Genomic DNA, 15646 nt, shown 5'->3' on the forward strand with positions numbered 1-15646 from the left:
TGTGGGCAGTGCTGTTATCTGTGGAGGACGAGAGAAAAGGGACCCCTTTTCATTAAACCCCAAACCCTATGAAATAGGGACTTTATTCACATGGAGGGGAGGTGGGGATTTGTGGGGCGGGAGAGGATCGAGAGACCCCCATATCGTCTTTGTTCACCATTCACATAATTACAATACCCCACTACCCACCCCATGAGAAAGGAGGGTCACAATGGGATGCACAGGTCCATCCAGTACAGGCCAGGACATTCTGAACCAAAGTGATGTCTCAAACAGGCAGAGTGCCATGGACAGGTGGGGGGTAAATGAGGTGAGGTAGGGGTATATGGGGTGGGGGTAAATGGGGATGGACTGGGGGTACTCGCTGCTCCTGGTGGGTCTTCAATCACAGAATCCAGTTCCTCATCTGAGAAGGTCTTGACGTTCTGGTGATCTGATTCCCCTGTTTCCCAGGGAATGTTGAGGTGAGGGATGCTGAACCCTGGCGTTTGAGTGTCCCCACCCCACCCCATCTAGAGAATTTGCTATTCACTGGAGGAGGCCTTCGCTGGCTGGGCCCAGCATTTACTGTCCAACCCTAATTGTCCTTCAGAGGTGTTAGGAGTTGCCTTCCATGGGGCGTAGGGTTAAGGAAGCTCATTCACTCACAGCTTTATCTGTAGTCCAGCCCCCAAGTCTCTGAATGTAACCCCATTTAGCCCCTCAATGTTTGAGTAAGGCTTACTTGTGTCATAAACTTGCTCTAGGTGAAGATAAGGGGTTGTGTCGCTCTGTGTTTGTGTGTGTGTGTCTGTGTGTGGGTGTCTGTCTGCATTTGGGTGTGTGTTTGTGTGTATGTCTGTCTGTTTCTGTCTGTTTGTGTGTGTGTGTCTGTGGAGAGGGGCACATTGACTCCCATGTTTAGCTGCTAACAGCTACTTTTGATTCACAGTCTGGGCTGTCAGATAACACAGAGACCCCAGGGAGAGTTTTCCCTGGCTCTTTCTCTCTGCTCCCACCACCTTTCACCTCGGTTCACAAGACTCAGCCCCCACCAATCATCTCCCCCCAAATCCCACCCCCATTCCTGGATGTTGAAGGAAATGGAAGTGAAGCAGCAAGATGATTGATTTCTTTGGCACTGACTGACCCTGATCCACACTCGTCAGATTTAATTAATCCCCTTCTGAACCTCATGGTCAGGGATCTGTGTGTGTGCGTGTGTGTCAGGGTCTCTGTCTGTCTGTCTCTCTCTCTCTCTCTCTCTCTCTCTATGTATATGTGTGTACCTGTGTGGTAGCTGTCTCTGTGTGTGTGTATACATCAGTGTCTCTGTGTATATGTGTGTGTGTAGGTCTGTCTGTCTCGTGTGTGTGTGTGTCTCACTCTCTGTGTATCTCTGTGTAAGTGTGGGTGTACATCTGTGTCTGTCTCTGCACATGTCTGTGTACATGTGTACATGCATGTATGCGTGTGTCTCCGTGTATTTTAAGGTAAGCTGCTTCATTGCCTTTCTCGAAGCTGTGATTGGAGGATGAGGCACTGCAATGTTTAGCGAGCGGTGTGATGGTAACTGTGGAGACAGAGGGCTGGTGGGACAGGGGAATGTCCGGGTGGGCTTGTGTGTCTGTGGGGGATGAGTGCATGGTGTGTGAGGAGGGGTGTGTGTGTCTGGAGGGGTGAATGTGGGGTATGTGAAGAGGCGTATGTGCATGTGTCTCCCTGGGAGGTGAGTGCGGTGAGTGTGTGTCTTTGGGGGTGAGTGTTGGGTGTGTGAGGAGGCGTGTGTGTGTCTGGGGGGTGAGGGTCACATGGTGAGGGTACAGCGTACTAGTGATGATAAGTCTTGCTCTCTGCTCTGTGGCATTGCTGCCCACACAGTACGCAGCTACTCCATGAAACACTGATCTGTCCAAGTCTGTCAACACCAACCTCCCCTCACCCCGCACTCCTAGCCCATTCCTGCTGAACATCCAGTCACTCATGACCCCCAACTCGGGTGCACTTGTCTCTGCCTCCTGTCCGTTTCCTTCATTCTAATCTAGGGTGAAGGGGGTGGGGAGGTGGAGTCAGGGTGGCTGGTGGGGTGAGCAGTAAGGAGATGGATCTAGGACAGCGCTTTCACTGAGAATGAAGCAACTCACAAAACTGGGAAATTGGGACACGTCCCAGACTCCACCTTGCTCTCGTGGTTTATCGGAAGCAGCAATCCCTGAACTGTGTGTGTGTGTGTGGTGTGTGTGTGTGGTGTGTGTGTGTGTGTGTGGTGGGTGTGTGTGTGGTGGGTGTGTGTGTGGTGGGTGTGTGTGTGGTGGGTGTGTGTGTGGTGTGGGTGTGTGTGGTGTGGGTGTGTGTGGTGTGGGTGTGTGTGGTGTGGGTGTGTGTGGTGTGGGTGTGTGTGGGTGTATCTCTGAGAGAATGCCTGTCTCTCTCAGTCCACTACAACTGATGTCCTTTCCCCTCCAACACCGACACACCCCCCCCTTGGTGGATTCCTGTCTGATTCCTTCCACCTTGCACTCCCTCAGCCCGCAGCTAGAGCAGGGTCACAGGTTGCCCTATGATCTGTGCCAGTCCCTGCTGGGCACTGCACTCTGTCACTGTGTTTCTGATACCATCGCAAGGCTCCAGGCACTGACCGGCGAAATCTCATAAAACACTGCACAGCAGACGGAATCCCTGATCAGAATAAAATGCAGCTCCCAAACTGAGATTTAGCAAGCTCCCGTTGGTATTGGATCGTGGGCAGTTTACTGCGTTGCACTGGGCTGTTTAAAAGCAAAGTTACACAGTTCACACATTCTCAGTTGCACACGCTCTCGCACACTCACAAGCGCTGATGCTTGCACACTCACATGCTCACACACACATGCTCACGCTCGCACACACTCACATGCACTGACGCTTGCACACTCCCGTGCTCACATGCACACGCTCACACTCACACAATCAAATGCTCACACACACTCTCACTCTCTCGCATGCGCTCTCGCTCTCACCCTCACTCGTGCTCACTTGCTTTCTCATGTCCTCTGCCGTATTCAGATTTACTTTTGAATGACTTTAGCATCGCAGCCTTGGACTGGCATTTCGGTGGTGGTGGTAGTGGTGAGGGGGTCCCTGCGAAATTGGAGCTACCAGGGCAGGTGGTTAAACCCGAGCCCCATCCCTCGGGTGGAAACAAAGCGTCCCCAGGGACAGTTGGCCTGATGAGTGCCATTACCCCAGCCGGCCTTCAGTGACAGGTCAGCGGCTCGCCAACCGCATCTTGCTGCCAGTGGGATCTTGCTGTGCGATGGCGCTTGGCTGCACCTCTGAAAGGCCTCTGGGGCTGTGTTCAGGGTCGGGCTAGAGTCTCCCCGAGAATTGGGGATGGCGCTATGGGTGTCCTGTGGGCCAGCACTGTGTTTCCGATTGACAGCTACGGAATGGGGGAATTGAACCTCCGACCTTTGGCACCAATCAGAGCAGCTGGCCGTTTCCCTGGGTTGCCATGATGGCCATGGCTTTTGCTGTGGAGTTTTTTTTAATTCATTCACAAGATGAGGGCATCGCTGAGCACTTAGTGCCCATCCCTAATTGCCCAGAGGGCAGGTTAAGAGTCAGCTGCATCGCTGTGGGTCTGGATTCACATGTAGGCCCAGACCAGGTAAGGTTAGCAGTTTCCTTCCCTAAGGGGCTTTAGTGAACTGGATAATGAGTGGAATGGATAGAGTCAATAACCAGAGACTTTTCCCCAGGGCAGGATTGACTGGCACGATGGGTCATAGTTTGAAGATATTAGGAGGAAGGTATAGAGGAGACGTCAGAAGTAGGTTCTTTACGCAGAGAGTTGTGAATGCATGGAATGCGTTGCCAGCGGTGGTGGTGGAAGCAAAGTCATTAGGGACATTTAAGTGACTGCTGGGCATGCCCATGGATAGCAGTGAGTTGAGGGGTGCGTAGGTTAAGTTATTTTATTTTAGATTAGGAATAATCCTCGGCACAACATCGTGGGCCAAAGGGCCTGTTCTGTCCTGTACGTTTCTATGTTCTATGAATGGGCCATCATTAGACTCTCAATCCCAGATTCTTCACAAAATTCAAACTTCACCATTTGCCATGACGGGGGATTCGAACCCGGGTCCCTGGACCATTACCTGGGCTTCTGGATAACTAGTCCAGTGAGGATACCACCAGGCATGTTGATGGTAGAGGGTCCCCAGGACATCCAGGTGATCTCTCCTGCTCTTACTGCCCCCTGTTGACATGGGTTGGAAGTATCTGAAACTTGATGCTATCCCTGTCGGAGAGGCTTTACCGACAACCCTTCCTTAGTGCCACTGGTAGCAGTACACGGTTGGCATTGGAGCCCAGCGATTCTGGCTCTAGGCAGAGGTGACTCTTCACTGTACCTCAATAGCTGGCACCCAGTTAGGTTCGCCAGGGGCCTGGGCACTCTTGAGGGTTTGGAGGTTGGGTGGGTGCTGGGGGCAGTGACATTTCCAGTGACCAATGTTTCTTAGGAAATGCCGCTGCCCACAGAGATGAGGCAGTCTGCATTGGCAGATGGTCGAGGTGGTGACTGGCGCACTGGGTTTACAATGATATCCGATCTGGGTTTGATCCCTACTTTGGAGTGGGGGGGGGGGGTGTGGTAGGGTGGAGGAATTGTGTTGTTGCCCCTCCTCAGCCACTGAGTTCGCTGCCCTTTTACCCCTCAGCAGACCTCTTTCTGGTCCTTATCGGGCGTCGTCACATCCCAATCCCAATATTGCCGCCTCTCGAAGTGCTGTAGTCCCGGAGAAAACAGCAAGCCCCTGGGAGGGATATTGGGACAGCAGCGGAGATTTTGGGGGGGGGGGGGCTTTTTGATGAGGAGGTGGGGGCAGGGAGACAGAGATTGAGCCAGAATTCCAGAGTAGCGGACCTTAATGATCAGGGCCTACACATAAATCCAAATCCATAGCAACGTGGTTGTTGCCTAACCCTCCCTCTGAAACAGCCAAGAGAGCCATTCAATTTGAGGGGTGATCGGGGAAGGGGTTTGGTGCGGATGTTGACCTTAATCACCGAGATTCTGGAATTCCGGGGAAGAGTAAAGAGAAAAATTGAAGGGCAGGCCCCAAAAGATTTGACAGAAATCTTTAGACAGAAGTTTAAGGTGAGAGGGAAAATTTTGTCTGGGGTAAATAGAGGTTAGGGGAATGGGTCTAGGTGGGATACGCTTTGGAGGGTCGATGTGGACTTGTTGGGCTGAAGGGCCTGTTTCCACACTGTAGGGATTCTAATAATTTAAAATGGGCCTGAGGGACAACTTTCTCACACAGAGCGGGGTCTGCGTATGGAAGTGGAAGAGGTGGAAGGACAAAATGTAAAAGACATCTGGATGGGTATATGAATAGGAAAGGTTTAGAGGGATATGGGCCAGACGCTGGCAAATGGGACTCGTTCAGTTCAGGAAACTTGGTCAGCTTACTGAAGCTCTGTGCTCTATGACTCTAAATGGCTAAAGGGATGGGGATTGGGGATTTTGAGGGGGGTGAGGGCCGGTGCAGCTGATTGCTGAGAGCGGTGGAGGCTTCAATGGTGGGTGGGAGTGAGCTGGGCCCTCAGTCATTTCCAGTGCGTCAAATACCAGCAGACCAACAAAAATAACCAGGCAATCCTTAACGTGAGAAATTAGGTGATGAGTTTAGCTCAAACACCACCCCCAACCTCGCTGCCCCCAACACACACACAGACAAATTGAGAAACAAGAGCGTGACCGTTGAAGTGTAGGCCGAAGCCTGCTTTGTAGTGATGGTGGGCTGTATCGGGGGAGACCATGTGCATGCGTGAGGGTGCGAGCATGAGTGTGTCCAAGTGGGCATGTGTGAGTGTGTAAATTTGCTTGTAAACGTGCCAGTAGAGTACACAAGGTCGCTTCTTCCAATTGCGACGATGTTTTAATTGCGCCTCGTTGAGATGCGACTGCAGCGTTGCTGCGGTAACTCTCTGGTGCAGCCGCTATTTCCGGAGATGTGGGAATCCTATTATTTACAAAGAACTGCCATTGTTTGGGGCTATTTTAACAATAAACACTGGGAAGGGGAGGGAGGAGTTTCGAGTGTTGATGGACCACTTGCGCGTTTATTTCCCTGATTTTGAGTGCGTTGTGTTTGCAAATAGTCAATGACGGAGGACATCGCTGTAAAATCCTGCTTCGTTCGCGCTAGTCCCGACCCCCCCTCCCCTTCACCTCCTTGCTCTGCAGTGTCTCAAGAACATCAGTATTCAGAGCATGTAGGGGGAGAGAGAGAGAGAGAGAGAGAGAGCTGGCAGATTCAAATGCGGGTTTAGTGACCGCCCTCTGCTACTGTGGCAAGGCAGGAGTGCATTGTTCACTTTGTTTCCCCACCCCCTGTGTGGCCTCTGATTTAACCCATTCCATAGGCCCCCCGATTGCCCCCTCCCACTGGGTGATGCACGGGATTTGGCAGATGGTGGGAGGGCTGGGTTTTTTTTTTACCCCCCCTCCCCCCCCAGCACCCGGCAAAGAAGTCGATGGTGCTGCCTGGTGATGGGGGGGTTATTGGGGTGGGGTTGGGCGGATGGAGTGGGTGATGGGGGGGTTATTGGGGTGGGGTTGGGCGGATGGAGTGGGTGATGGGGGGGTTATTGGGGTGGGGTTGGGCGGATGGAGTGGGTGATGGGGGGGTTATTGGGGTGGGGTTGGGCGGATGGAGTGGGTGATGGGGGGGTTATTGGGGTGGGGTTGGGCGGATGGAGTGGGTGATGGGGGGGTTATTGGGGTGGGGTTGGGCGGATGGAGTGGGTGATGGGGGGGTTATTGGGGTGGGGTTGGGCGGATGGAGTGGGTGATGGGGGGGTTATTGGAATGGGGTTGGGTGTTGAGTATGAGTGGAATTAAGAGTCCATCGATGGCCATGAATTGATTGTGAAAAGCCCGTTTACTAATTCAGTAATGTCCTCGTGCCTCCAAAATCTATCAATCGCTACTCGAAACCTACTCAATAATGGAGCTTCTCCAGCCCCTGCAATAAATCATAAAAATGATCCTCTTTTCCATCTAAAATATTATTATATTAATATTAAAACCTCCAAACTGCATCTCTATGGTTTCTACAGACTCTAAGTCTTTTCGGGTATTTTTGATGAGATTGAAGAGGGAGCGGGGAGATTGTGTCGGATAGCAGTTAGGTCCAATGCATTGTTGGAACGATTCACCTGCTCTGATGTAGCGTGGGGTGAGGGTTAAATATTAGATGATCTATTGTGTCAGTCACGAAGCATTTGAGATCCACTTGAAATTTCGGGGTGCCAACCGCTGGCCCCTGTCCACCTTTGACCAAACCATCAGGGGTCAAAGTTGAGGATTATTTGGCCTGTAATGTAAATCCGTATGCTGGGTGATTCCCGAAGAAAAACCTTTGTGTTCGTCTTACTTAACGTTTCCACTTCTCAATCCTTTCCGAACTGGCCCGGAGTCCTTTGCAGTCTTCATCTTGGAAGAGCGTATTTGATTTGGAAAGCAGTTCAGAGAATTCCTACAGTGTAGGAGCAAGCCATTCGGCCCATCAAGTCCACACTGACCCTCTGAAGAGCACCCAGACACATTGCTTTACCCAATCCTGCATTTCCCATGGCTAACCCAACTAACCTGCATATCGCTGAACACTATGGGCAATTTAGCACGGCCAATTCACCCTAACCTGCACATCTTTGGACTGTGGAAGGAAATCCGTGTAGATATGAGGAGAATTTGCAAACTCCACACGGAACTAGAGGGCATAGGTTTAAGGTGAGAGGGGAAAGGGACCTGAGGGGCAACATTTTCACACAGAGTGTGGTGGTGTGTATGGAACAAGCTGCCAGAGGAAGTGGTGGAGGCTGGTACAATTACAACATTTAAAAGGCATCTGGATAGATATATGGATAGGAAGGGTTTAGAGGGATATAGGCCAAGTGCTGGCAAATTGGGACCAGATTAATTTAGGATATCTGGTCAGCATGGACGACTTGGACCGAAGGGTCTGTTTCTGTGCTCTGCATCTCTATGACTATCTCCTGAGGGTGGAATCAAACCCAGGTCCCTGGCACTGTGAGGCAGCGGTGCTAACCACTGTGAAGGGTTTGTCTTAGGAGGAGAGGTTGAGTGGGTTGGGCCTATGCTCATTGGGCTTCTGAAGAATGAGAGGTGACATTCTTGAACCAGAATGTTCTGCAGGACGTTAGCAGGGTAGGTGCGGAAGAGGGTGTTTCCCCTTTTGGGGATTTCTAGGGGGCACAGTGTAAAGATGAGGGGGGGGGGTCTCTTATTTAAGACTGAGATGAGCAGGAACTTTCCTGTCAGAGGATTGTACCTCGCCATCCCCAGAGGAGGCCGGGTCATAGCCGAGGTTGCGTTTGAGAAATTGTTGATCAGCAGGAGAGTCGAGGGTCACGCACGACGCTGGAGTTGAGAAACATAGAGAGGGATAAGGGCTGGAGGAGGCCATTCAGCCCTTTGAGCGTGCTTCACTATGCAATAGAATCATGGCTGATCATCCGACTCCGTCCCCTGGTCCTGTTTTCTCCGCCACACCTTTTGATCCATTTGGCCCTCAGCAGTATATGTAACTCTGTATTGAAAAAAGATTGAGTGTTATGGCCGCTTTCTGTGACCAAGAATTCCACAGCTCCCCCTCCCCCCATTCTCTGTGTGAAGACATTTCTCCTCATCTCAGTCTGAAATGGCCTACTCATAATCTTACAGCATGAGGCCTGGTTCTGGACTACCTGGTTCATCGGGAATATCCTGCCTATATTTACCCTGTCTAGCCCGGTTAGAATTTTAGGGGTTTCGATTCCCCCGAAACGTCAGTGAACGTAATCCTAACTGACCCAGTCTCTCAGTCCCGCCATCCCAGGGATCAGTCTGCCCTCCCTTCGTCGTCAGAGCATCCTTCCTCAGATAAGGAGACCGAAACTGCACACAATACTCCAGGATGTGGTCTCAAGGCCCTGTATAACTTCAGCAAGACACCCCTGCTCCTGGGCTTTAATCCTTTCGCTGTGATGGCCGGCTTTGCCTTCCTCACCTGCCTTCATGCTTATAGAGGCCACAGCCAGACCGGCCATGATCGCACGGAAGGCCATAACAAGCCCTAGGGGCCAAATGGCCTCCTCCTTCTGTTTATTGTGACTGCTTATGGGATCCTGCTGTGCCTCAAAGCCCCCCTCACCAAGTGGCCTTCAAGGTGAGCAGGGGCCTGGGACACCTCAGCCTTGGGTTCCACCAGGTCTTCCCAGAGGCCAGTACACCCCCGCGGGAAGGGGAAGGGGGAAGTGGGGGGGGGGGGGGGGGTGGCGTTGGGATGTAAACAGGACACCCAGCAGCTGCTGCCAGAGCCTGAGGTTTCCCGGATCACGGCCTCTGCGAGTTCCTGCCAAAGCGTAGAACAATAACAGGAAACAGTTGGCGAGGAGACAAGGAGCTGTGTGTCAAGGAAGCTTCCGGACTGGTTTTTTTTTTGTTTTTGGAAAGCCGAGAGGGCGGGTTCTGCGAGAGGCCGAAAGAGAAACAAAAATGGCCGTCGCTCAGTCTGTTCTGACACCTCCCCCAAGGGGTGAAGCCAGGCTGTGCTGTCCTTCCAAGGCAAGTCAAAAACGCTAGAGATCTGGCATTGATCACAAAACACAACCGTCCGGGTGTCTGTGTCTCCAAAGTGAGGATAACTGATCACTCTTTGCCACAGAGACCATACCACTAGGCCCCAAAATTGACCCAGGCTTTTACTGACACCGGCTTAGTTAGGCTTCTGCTGACCAGGCCATTTCCCACCCACTGTCCATCCTGCAGGGGTGTGGCCCACCACAAGATTCAGTATGAGGGTACACGGGGAAGGAGAGTTCGGGGCCCTAGGCCGGTGTGTGCCTGGGTTCCCGACTCCCTGGGGTTGACCTGGAGTCTCCAGCACATTCATCTTAAACAGGTTCACAGAAGGAATTCAGTCAGGGACATTGCCGAACCAGGAGGTCATAGTCTAAGGCTACGGCGTGGGACTGAGATGAGGAGAAATGTCCTCACCCACAGAGCAGGGGACCTTGTGGAACTCTCTGCCATGGAAAGTGGTTCGGGCCAAAACATTGAATGCTTTCAAAAAGGAGTTGGATATGGTTCTTGGGGCAAAAAGGATGAAAGGGAATGGGGGAGAAAGCAGAAACAGGGGAGTGATTCGGATGATCGGCCACGATTATATTGAAATGGGGGAAGTGGGCTTGAAGGGCTGAATGGCCTGCTCCTATTTTCTACATAACTAGGAAAGAGAGGCTTTCTGTCGAGAGTTGGTTTTGTTTTGATGGCGAGGAGGGGAAGAGGTTGTAAGTTTGCTCGCTAAGCTGGCAGGTTTGTTCTCCGACATTTCATGCTTGGTAACATCAGTGAGCCTCCGGTGAAGCACTGGTGTGCGATCCCGCTATTTGGGTGTCTTGGTCTCTTAAGATGGGTGATCTCATTTCCGATTCCTTTTCTCAGAGGTTGGTAAATGGGGTCCAAATCAATGTGTTTATTGATAGAGTTCCAGTTCGAATGCCAGGCCTCGAGGAATTCCTGTGCATGTCTCTGTTCAGCCTGTCCGAGGATGGACACGTTGTCCCAATCGAAGTGGTGTCCTTCTTAGTCTGTAAGTAAGGTTACTAGTGATAGTGGGTCATGTCTTTTGGTGGCCAGTTGGTTTTTGTATATCCTGGTGGCGAGTTTTCTGCCTGCTTGTCTGATATAGTGTTTGTTTACAGTCCTTGCACGGTGTTTTGCAAATGACATTTGTTTTGCTGGTTGTTGGTATAGGGTCCGTCAGTAGCTGTTTGCGTTTTGGTAGGTTTGTGGGCTACCACGATGCCAAAGGGTGGGAATACTCTGGTAGTCATCTCCGAGATGTCTTTGATGTCGGGGAGAGTGGCTAGAGAAAGGGAAGATGGCGGAGTTGGGAGCGTTTGTGATGTCAGTCCCAGGAACATGGTTGACCACCAGTTGGAAATCACCATGAAGGCCAGCAAGACTGTGCCCATCCTGTGGGGTTTGTTGGATCCTGAATCACTGCCAGGATTGCCTGAACTTTCCGATAATGCTGAGCCAGGGATGCTGATGGGGAGAAAGGGAGTTGGAATCTCAGTCCCATTCACTTCACAGAAACCCTTCAGCTTGCTCCAACCCTGCACCCTCTCACATTCCCTCTCCACACGTTAAAACAACCCGCCAGGCCGCACTTAAGAGCTTTGCCTTCAGTCCTGGTCGCCGCCACATTACAGGAAGGATGTGGAGGCTTTGGAGAGGGGTGCAGAAGAGGTTTACCAGGATGGATAGAGGAAATGAGCTATAAGGAGAAAAACTCTGATTGTTTACTCTGGAGACTGAAGGGACACTTAATGGAAGTCTGTAAAATTATAAGATGCACAGATAGAGTTGACGGTCAGAATCTTTTTCCCAGAGTTGAAATGACTAATATTAGGGGGCACTTGAGGTGAGAGGGGGAAAGTTCAAAGGAGATATGAGAGGTACATTTTTTTACCCAGAGAGTGGTAGGAGTCTGGAACATGTTGCTGGGGATGGTGAAAGAGGCAGGTACAATAAGGACATTAAAGGGGCTTTTAGATAAGCACATGGATATGCAAGGAATGGGGGGGATATGGTCCAAGGGCAGGCAGAAGGGATTAGTTTAATTTGGCGTCATATTTAGCACAACATTGAGGGCCGAAGGGCCTGTTCCTGTGCTGTACTGTTCAATGTTCTTTATCTGGGCGATGGAGTGATTATAGATGAGTTGAAAATTGCAGCCTCTGTGCTGGTTAATCAGAGCAAAATTGAACCCAAGGCTTTCACGTTGGGAATAAAATAAGCTAACAGTATAAATAGGCTGAAGTAAAAATATCGAGCATTCATCTTCGAACCCACACTGCTCTGTGTGGGAGGACGATGTGTTATACTGAAGCCGTGTTCTCAAACGCCGCAAAACTCTTCCCTCTCAATGAGCTGCAGGGATTGGTATCGCTTGGCAGCCATTTTGTACACAAGGTGATCCCACTGTTCCAAAAGGACCATCTCCTTCTCTCTCTCCCTCCCTCACCCTTTCTCTCTCTCTCTCTCTCTCTCTCTCTCCCTCTACCTTTTCCTCTACATTTCTCTGTCTCTCTCTCTCTCTGTCTCTGTCTCTCCATTTCTTTTGCCCTCTCCCTTTCTCTCCCTCTCTTCCTCTTCCATGCTCTCTCTCTCTCTCCCCCCCTTTCTCTCTCTCTCTCCCTCTACCTTTCTCTCTCTCTATCTGTCTTTCTCTCTCTTTCTCCCTCTCCCAGGACGGATGCTGGCCTTGCTCTGTAGTCACGCTGTGGGGGTGGGGAGTGATGGGGAGGGCTGTCTGCTTGAGGGTCTTGTCACCCCACCCCCGTTAATAGCAGGTGCCACCCTTCCTGCTTCCCCCAACCCGGAGGGGGCTGCCGGGGGGAAAGAGAGGTTTGACTTGAAATTGTTTGTACAGGGCAAGTGAGACAGGTCAGGTCCAGTTTGTCATTTGCCATTGGTACTGCTCTTTTCCGTTCTGGGATCGCACTGTGCAGGATCTCCCGAGGAGGTCCAACCCCTGCCCTCCCACGTGAAGCGGTTGGGCACATCTCGGCCTGGTCCATGGAGGGGAGAGAAGATGGCGCCTAACTATCCCGAGCTGTGGGAATACAGAAATAACGAATTCCTGGCCCAATCTCTCTGGTGCTTCTGTTAGATTTTTGGCTCCTTCCTCAGTTTCAGGATTGGCAATCAGTCAACAGCGCAAAGTGCAATGATCCTCTCAGTCTCAGGCTCACTGCAGTGCTCCAGTGAAACTCAGAGCAAGCTGGGAGAATAGCTCCTCATTTTCCACTTGGGGACCCTGCAGCCTTCAGGTCTTGATTATCGAGTTCAACAGTTGTAGGGCCTGAATCTCTTGTTCCATCTCCTTTACCCACCCCCACAGCCCAGGCCATAGCAGGATAGCAGGATGAATTTAGCACATTATCAGCTGTAGTTTCTCCCATAGTCACCATTATCCATCTCTTCGGCTGCCTTGCTTGCGCTCTCTCTCTCTCTCTCTCTCACTCTCTCGGTCTCGCTCTCTTGGTCTTACCCTCTCCCTGGGCTCTGTCTCCAACAATCATTTACCTCCCACGTCGTCTTCAGCATATACACCACCCTTTCCCCAGCAACAATCAGTTCTGGGCAGCACAGTGGCTCACTGCTGCCTCATGGCGCCAGAGACGCAGGTTTGATTCCACCCTCGGGCAACTGTCTCTGTGGCATTTGCACATTCTCCCCGTGTCTGTCTCCAACAATCATTTACCTCCCACGTCGTCTTCAGCATATACACCACCCTTTCCCCAGCAACAATCAGTTCTGGGCAGCACAGTGGCTCACTGCTGCCTCATGGCACCAGAGACGCAGGTTTGATTCCACCCTCGGGCAACTGTCTCTGTGGCATTTGCACATTCTCCCTGTGTCTGCGTGGGTTTCCTCCGGGTGCTCTGGTTTCCTCCCACAGTCCAAAGATGTGCAGATTAGGGTGGATTGGCCATACTAAATTTCTCTGTTGTGTCCAGGGATATGTGGGTTAGCCATGGGAAATGCAGGGTTCTGGAGATAGAGCAGGGGGCCTGGATGCTCTTTGGAGGGGGTGGCGTGGACTCGATGGGCTGAATGACCTGCTTCTGCATTGTAGGGGATTGTAAAAGGGCTCACCGGCCTTGAAAGGTTGACCCTGCTTTCTCTGCGTGGATGCTGCCCTGACCTTTTATATTTTTAGTTTTCGTTCACGGGATATGAGCACGTCTGGCTGGGCCAGCATTTATTGGTCAGCTGTCCGGAGAAATGTCGAGGGGCGACCAGATCACTGTGGGCCTGTAGTCACATGTAGGCCAGACAGGGTAACGACGGCAGATTTCCCTCCCTGAAGGACATTAGTGGACTGGATCATAATGGCCATTAGACTATTAATTCCAGAACTTTGTTTAAAATAAAAATTGAAACCAAATGCCACCATCTGCTAAGACGGCAATTGAACCCAGGGTCTCTGGGTTAATAGTCTCGCAACAATACCACCAGGCTATCTCCTGCTGAGTTTCCCCAGCTATTTCTGCCTTTGTGTTCCCTCATCTCCTCCCCCTACACGCTCTCACATCAGCAGATGGGGTGTTATTTTTTGTGTGTGTGCGTGCGTATATATTCGTTCTCCTGTCAAGACAGCTTGTCTCTCATGTGACCGCGGCAGATGTAGATGAAAGGATTCTTTTCAGCCTCCCAGAGCTGAAGAGAGATTACGCCACCGATTCTCAAATCAGAATTGTGAATGGATTGAGCTCCCATGGCGACAATGAGCAAAGCTGCATTTGGCCTTCTCCCACAGGCCTCAAGCCTCTACTCTCACTCTCCCTCCTTCCCTCCCTCCCTCCCAGCAACAGCAAGCTTGCCTCAAATGAAGAGATATCGATTTTCTTTTATACTATCATCCTCGCCGACTATCCCCGCCCATCGCCCCTCCCCCACCACCCCCCAATCACAGCCCTTTGTGACCCCCTTTTCACCTTTTTTCGGAGTGACGGCCCTGTTGCCAAGGTGCTGAGCACAGCCTGCTCCTCCTCCACGTAGCGCCTGGCATCTTCTCAGGGACATCCTCTCTCTTGCCCTCCCCACCCCCACTCCGAAATTCTGCAGCGGCCTTCAAAGCCTGCTAAGCCACTACCGTCAAGCAAAAGGTGTGCCTGTCATCTGGGGCGCACAGCAGGATCCCACAAACTGCGACGGCAGTGACACAGCCCCCCAGATCGTTTTCTGTCTTACTTCCCACCTCTTTCCCCCCCCCACCCTCTTGTTTGGCTTGATGTTGGTGAAGGGGGAGGGGAATGTTGGAGGGGGTGGGGAGATGGTGAAGTTGGTTGCGATGTGGGAATTGGTCCCTGGATACTAGGGAATTTTTCAGGGAATGGTACAGAAGGAGGCCATTTTTCCCATCTGTGCTGGCTCTCTGCACCATGATCTGTTCTGTCATTTCAAAGTGTCGCTTCAAGATCTTTCCTGGCCATGTGCGTGGCCTTACCTGGGAAATAGCACCTCCGACAGTGCAGCTCACCCTCTGTAAGGTGCTGGGAGTGCTGGGCTACATTTTTGTCATGGGTTTCAAACCTCCTGACTTAGAGGGGAGAGTCATCCACTACACCACACGCTCGCTGCTGAGTCCACTGTTGTTTATCATTTATGTAACTGATTTGGATGAGGATATAGGAGGCACAGTTGGCGGATGACACCAAAATTGGTGGTATACTGGACAGTGAAGGTTATCTATGATTACAAAGGGATCTTGATCAACTGGGCCATAAGCCAAGGAGTTTAATTCTGATAGAATTGAGCCATTTGGCCCAACAAGTCCACACTGACACTCCAAAGAGTATCCCACCCCCCTTCCTTTTTTTTTACCCCTGACTAATGCACCTAACCTACACATCCCTGAACACTGTGGGGTAATTTAGCACAGCCAATTCATCCTAACCTGCCCAATATGGGGTAATTTAGCATGGCCAATTCACCCTCACCTGCACATCTTTGGACTATGGGAGGAAACCGGAGCACCCGGAGGAAACCCACACAGACACGGGGAGAATGTGCAAACTCCACACGGAGAGGGAGAGA

Source organism: Chiloscyllium plagiosum, chromosome 41 (genome assembly GCF_004010195.1).
Source record: "Chiloscyllium plagiosum isolate BGI_BamShark_2017 chromosome 41, ASM401019v2, whole genome shotgun sequence".
Classification (NCBI taxonomy): Eukaryota; Metazoa; Chordata; class Chondrichthyes; order Orectolobiformes; family Hemiscylliidae; genus Chiloscyllium; species Chiloscyllium plagiosum.